The 6,616-nt window shown below is 48.9% G+C and overlaps 1 protein-coding gene across 10 annotated transcripts in view; it reads left to right on the top strand.

The window, feature by feature from the left end:
* Positions 1-6,616, top strand: part of LOC139757015 (uncharacterized) — a 294,829-nt gene that overhangs the window by 230,381 nt on the left and 57,832 nt on the right. The window lies entirely within an intron of this gene.

The raw sequence follows: 6,616 nt of genomic DNA, 5'->3' as shown, positions 1-6,616 counted from the left end.
CTGGTAACCTGGGCCACACTGGCCACACCAACACTGTAACCCTGGGCCACACTGGCCACACAACACTGGTAACCTGGGCCACACTGGCCACACCAACATGGTAACCCTGGGCCACACTGGCCACACAACACTGGTAACCCTGGCCACACTGGCCACACCAACACTGTAACCCTGGGCCACACTGGCCACACAACACTGGTAACCTGGGCCACACTGGCCACACAACACTGGTAACCTGGGCCACACTGGCACACCAACACTGGTAACCTGGGCCACACTGGCACACCAACACTGGTAACCTGGGCCACACTGGCACACCAACACTGGTAACCTGGGCCACACTGGCACACCAACACTGGTAACCCTGGCCACACTGGCCACACAACACTGGTAACCTGGGCCACACTGGCCACACAACACTGGTAACCTGGGCCACACTGGCCACACCAACACTGTAACCCTGGGGCCACATGGCCACACCAACACTGGTAACCTGGGCCACACTGGCCACACCAACATGGTAACCCTGGGCCACACTGGCCACACCAACATGGTAACCCTGGGCCACACTGGCACACCAACACTGGTAACCCTGGCCACACTGGCCACACAACACTGGTAACCTGGGCCACACTGGCCACACAACACTGGTAACCTGGGCCACACTGGCACACCAACACTGGTAACCCTGGCCACACTGGCCACACAACACTGGTAACCTGGGCCACACTGGCCACACAACACTGGTAACCCTGGCCACACTGGCCACACAACACTGGTAACCTGGGCCACACTGGCACACCAACACTGGTAACCCTGGCCACACTGGCCACACCAACACTGGTAACCTGGGCCACACTGGCACACCAACACTGGTAACCTGGGCCACACTGGCACACCAACACTGGTAACCTGGGCCACACTGGCACACCAACACTGGTAACCTGGGCCACACTGGCACACCAACACTGGTAACCTGGGCCACACTGGCCACACCAACACTGTAACCCTGGGCCACACTGGCACACCAACACTGGTAACCTGGGCCACACTGGCCACACCAACACTGGTAACCTGGGCCACACTGGCACACCAACACTGGTAACCTGGGCCACACTGGCCACACAACACTGGTAACCTGGGCCACACTGGCACACCAACACTGGTAACCCTGGCCACACTGGCCACACAACACTGGTAACCCTGGGCCACACTGGCCACACAACACTGGTAACCCTGGCCACACTGGCCACACAACACTGGTAACCTGGGCCACACTGGCCACACCAACATGGTAACCCTGGGCCACACTGGCACACCAACACTGGTAACCTGGGCCACACTGGCACACCAACACTGGTAACCTGGGCCACACTGGCACACCAACACTGGTAACCTGGGCCACACTGGCCACACCAACATGGTAACCCTGGGCCACACTGGCCACACAACACTGGTAACCTGGGCCACACTGGCCACACAACACTGGTAACCTGGGCCACACTGGCACACCAACACTGGTAACCTGGGCCACACTGGCACACCAACACTGGTAACCTGGGCCACACTGGCACACCAACACTGGTAACCTGGGCCACACTGGCACACCAACACTGGTAACCCTGGCCACACTGGCCACACAACACTGGTAACCTGGGCCACACTGGCCACACCAACACTGGTAACCTGGGCCACACTGGCCACACAACACTGGTAACCCTGGCCACACTGGCCACACCAACACTGGTAACCTGGGCCACACTGGCCACACCAACACTGTAACCCTGGGCCACACTGGCACACCAACACTGGTAACCTGGGCCACACTGGCACACCAACACTGGTAACCCTGGCCACACTGGCCACACAACACTGGTAACCTGGGCCACACTGGCACACCAACACTGGTAACCTGGGCCACACTGGCACACCAACACTGGTAACCTGGGCCACACTGGCACACCAACACTGGTAACCTGGGCCACACTGGCACACCAACACTGGTAACCCTGGCCACACTGGCCACACCAACATGGTAACCCTGGGCCACACTGGCACACCAACACTGGTAACCTGGGCCACACTGGCACACCAACACTGGTAACCTGGGCCACACTGGCCACACAACACTGGTAACCTGGGCCACACTGGCCACACCAACACTGGTAACCCTGGGCCACACTGGCCACACCAACACTGGTAACCCTGGGCCACACTGGCCACACCAACACTGGTAACCCTGGGCCACACTGGCCACACCAACACTGGTAACCTGGGCCACACTGGCCACACCAACACTGGTAACCTGGGCCACACTGGCCACACAACACTGGTATACACGGAAGAACCGTAACTCACCCACCATCCAGTTCAAGTAATAAAACTTCACATATGTCTAGTGCCATGTGTACCAACCTACACACACACACACACACACCACACACACCAATCACCATCACTGCACGCATTAAACCCTGAAGTAACTTTACTTCGCTCCCCAAGCAGTACTATCAGGTAGCTGTAGATGTAATAGGACATGACGCTGTGTAGCTTCCTGCGGTCATCAGAGAGGTCGGCATCAACCACCGCCTGTGCTGGTGCGTCGCATTCTCACACCCACAAGACGCCATGTGGCTCCCTGAATACTGAGAGAGAGAGGCGGGGGGGAGAGAGGTGGAGGAGGAGGAGGAGGACCCAGGCAACATGGGTTCCTACGATCATTCACCTCCCCAACACCCCACCCACACCACCTCCTCCTCCTCCTCCTCCTTCTTCTTCGGTAATGCCACATCGTATACAGTTACACTGGCCTTCGAGAGAGAGAGAGGTAGTATCATACTCACACCACCAGTTTGTAACCAAGAACGTAGATCACAGCCTGGGAGACCCGAACCCCCACTACCTCACCAATGATGTAGACTTTGAGCATTAAAAAAAAAAAAAAAATCTTGGGCTTGGTACACGCACTGCGATGTGATGTGACCCCCCGCTCTCTACTAGCTTGCACTCGGGGTACGTATACTCTCAAGGCACCACTAGCTTACTTACCAAGTCGTCACCATGCTCTTGGGAGCTCACCACAGGTATGGAGTCCACGGTCCACAAGGTTTTATGAGTATTTATACTGAATCAATGCGAGTGACTCAATTCAAGTTTTTGTAGTCTAATATCTTTATATAAACTACTATGATTACAGCCTACTACAACGTCCAGACTACTTGGCAAGAGATATTTTCTCATTTCGGGATACAGTCTTTGATCATGTCTCTTCACACAAGCCAGCTATCAGCAGGATTATCTGTTGACCAACTTAGCTTGAAAGGATAGCTTCTTGCACACTAGAAATTCCCTCTCAAACCCCACATCACCCGGGTCCCTTCACCTGTAACTCGTCTTGCACACAATGTAATCATCATTCTCTCCCTTATCCAAATATCACATAATCTTTGGTAGCAGCTTTTCCTAAATCATAGAACTTCGTGAGCCTCCAGTGCCCTGTCTGAATAGGTTTTAGGTAGGCTTAACACCTCAAAACACTATCAGAACTCATTGCCTCTGTCATGTCATCCATACAAACTCATCGTAGCAATACCTGTGTCGCCCAACATCTTACTCGCAACAGCTCTCTGTCATCTAACTCCTCCTGACACAGCCTGTGGTTTCTGTCATCGCGACACTCATCTTCAGTCAACCAGAGTCCTTCCTCATTGGTATAACTCGTCAAAACATCATCATCATCCTTCTTCATCTTATTACTCATCCCCGCCAGTGTGTTTCCTCAATGTTACTCAACACTACCGCTGCCTCTCGCATCGTATTCCTCACCTTAACATATCCAACGTCTAATGTAATTTCGCTACACATTCTAAACATTGCAGTCTCCTCCCTCAATCTGCTATCAACACAGTAAACATTTCTCCCAATCGTGTTGTATTAGCATAGTCGCCATCCATCCTCAGTTTTACCTTACTGTCAGCGTCCTGCTTCATCATCTTACTCATAACCACATCACGCGCGTCCATATTCATCGTTGTACTAATCTGAACATTACCCTTGCCCTCATGGTGTTGCCTCCTCACTACTAGCGATCACCGTCATAGGGTTATTGATGTGCAGGCGAACTGCCTGATCCTGTGGCTCCTCACTTCGGTGTACATTCCTACGAAAAGGATATGCAAGACCAACTCTGTCTGACTCCACCGGTAACGAAGGGTATTCAGTTCTAAAGCGAAGGCTCGATTCCCTTATACGGTTTGGTTACTTAGTTGTTTGGCTGTTAAGCCTACTAGATATCAGGGGTCATAAAGAGACGTTAACGTCAAGCTATTACATCTACCAACCAATCTTCTAACACCTTCTTTAGGTGATGAGGATCATTCTTGTACTATGTTCCTCACGTGCATGCGGACCTTCACTTATACGTGGCCGGAGAATTTAACATTGGACTATGAATTGCACACTTCACGAGAGCTAACATTTGTTTACAAAGTCTCCTTACGTTTAGATCTAGCAAGAGTCTCGTATGAAAGTTATGTTATGGTAAGATATTAAGTGAAAGTGAAGAAAGGCTTTTGACTATATAAGTGCGTTTTGATTTCTTGTGGTGTTAACAGTGACTACAGATTATCTCCAGATAACGATTGTTATGAGATAATGATTGTGTTCGTAGGGATGTTCATGATGTGTAATGAATATGTTACCGAAGCCAGTGAGGCATCATTGGAACCGTCGAAGTTCTTTTCAACGAGAATATTCAAGGTCACCGAATACAATATTCTCATAAGTCTTACGGAGTTTGATTATCGTCTCTTCTGATAAGTATGATCGTTACTGATATGGTTAGAACAATTAGGAATAAAGACTTATTGCACATATCGTAGGCCAACTGATAAGTATACACTTTATAGCAATCTTAATTATAAGGGATTGAAACCCCAAATGAGATCGATGTGTCGCCTTCAAGACAGTCATCTGTTTAGACCTGTCGTCATGTGGTTATCTTGCAATAATTTGTGTCCACAGTCACAGCGTGTTCACGCAAACTTTCCAGGTCACGACATTCGTTTAGCATCGGGGCAAAATCATAATCATAATGAACTATAGAACCTTTCGAAATTCCCTCCTGCACCTTCATACATTCCATTATTTTCCTTTCCTCTAGAAAAGCTCACATACACCCGTCTTTAACCACGGGGATACATCACTTCAACTACCATGATCCTCATCATTTCAGAGGCCATTCCCAGCCGAAACCCTGCCCCAGCATCTCTGAAGTCATCCAACACACATTTTCGACACTACTCACCCCACTCCACAGCCAGACTTTCTACTACCCTCCACGTCTTTGACAACCTAGGTGTTCTTAGTCCTGTACACTTTAAGAAACTTTCGTTAGGACTCCAGATGTTTCACCATAGTGACTCTGGGGCAAACACCCGCCATTCTTCTTAGTATTCCATTTCCTTTAAGTCATGAAGTAAAGACACTGGAGTAGACACCAGTAGCAATATCTTGGCGTAGTCTTCCTTTTTAAAAGTGTCTCAAGAAAACACTCGGGAGACTCGCAGAGACCCACCACTTGTCTTAAACTTTCCTCGTAACAACGTCTTTAGATTTTCTCATCCCCAACAGGTCGCACGATAAAAGTGTCCACCTTCCCCGCTCCTCCACAACATCCCAGCACCGACCACAATGTAGATAGCAGTTAATGAAAGCCTCCACGCCATTTACAGGACTTGGTATGGCACAACGTCCTCACAACTACGAATCCAAGATTGTAGTTGTGAGGAACATCACAATAGCAATATGATTGCCTCGTTAATCACGTCAGAACTAACATGTCTTAACTCTGAACTCATTGTAATGCACACAAGACTTTCTCCGACACCTGCTGTAAATTCTTAGCTCATACAAACAGATGATGGAGGAATGAACAACGATACTATATCATCGAAGTGATCATGATAGCCACTTGCTGATCTCGCTAAGGCCTAAGCATTTATATATATACTGTAGAATAAGATCAATAAAAGGGAATCAAAGTCTTTTATTGTATGCCACGACGTCAATGTCCTTTCACATCCTCTCCTCGGTCTGTGTCCACTGAATCACCACACTGCCTATGCATGCTTGTGTCTTGTTTTTCCTCGTCACTCAATACATCGCATAAATATAATTTATTTTTCCGTACCTTGTGTGTGTGTTTGTGTTCCTTGCTGATAAATGCCTTTATTCCGTCGGGTTTGTTGTGGGCCTATTACGTAATGGTTGGTTTGGCAGTCAAGTTTTGTTTGTCCAAGGTTTAGTGAGCACCGCACTTTATATATCGAAGTTTTTCGAGGCACAGTCTCTCTCTCTCTCTATCTCTCACCTCAGTTCTCCATGATTCTTTTTGATGCATGATAAATCCTTTTTTCGCTTGGATACTGGTTTACTTTTTCTGATTCTCTCCTCTGCAGACTTTCGGATATTTTTTATGCGAATGTGATTATTTTCTTTCATCATTACATATGGATTTGATTATAGATGTGATAAAGAGTGAATTTTTTCAAGAGCAACGCATGCGAATTATATTTAAGAAAACAATCATGTGATAACTTCGAAAGTATGTCTTTTA

The sequence above is a fragment of the Panulirus ornatus genome, chromosome 2, assembly GCF_036320965.1.
Source record: "Panulirus ornatus isolate Po-2019 chromosome 2, ASM3632096v1, whole genome shotgun sequence".
Lineage (NCBI taxonomy): Eukaryota > Metazoa > Arthropoda > Malacostraca > Decapoda > Palinuridae > Panulirus > Panulirus ornatus.
This window is presented reverse-complemented; position numbering and strand designations above follow the sequence as displayed.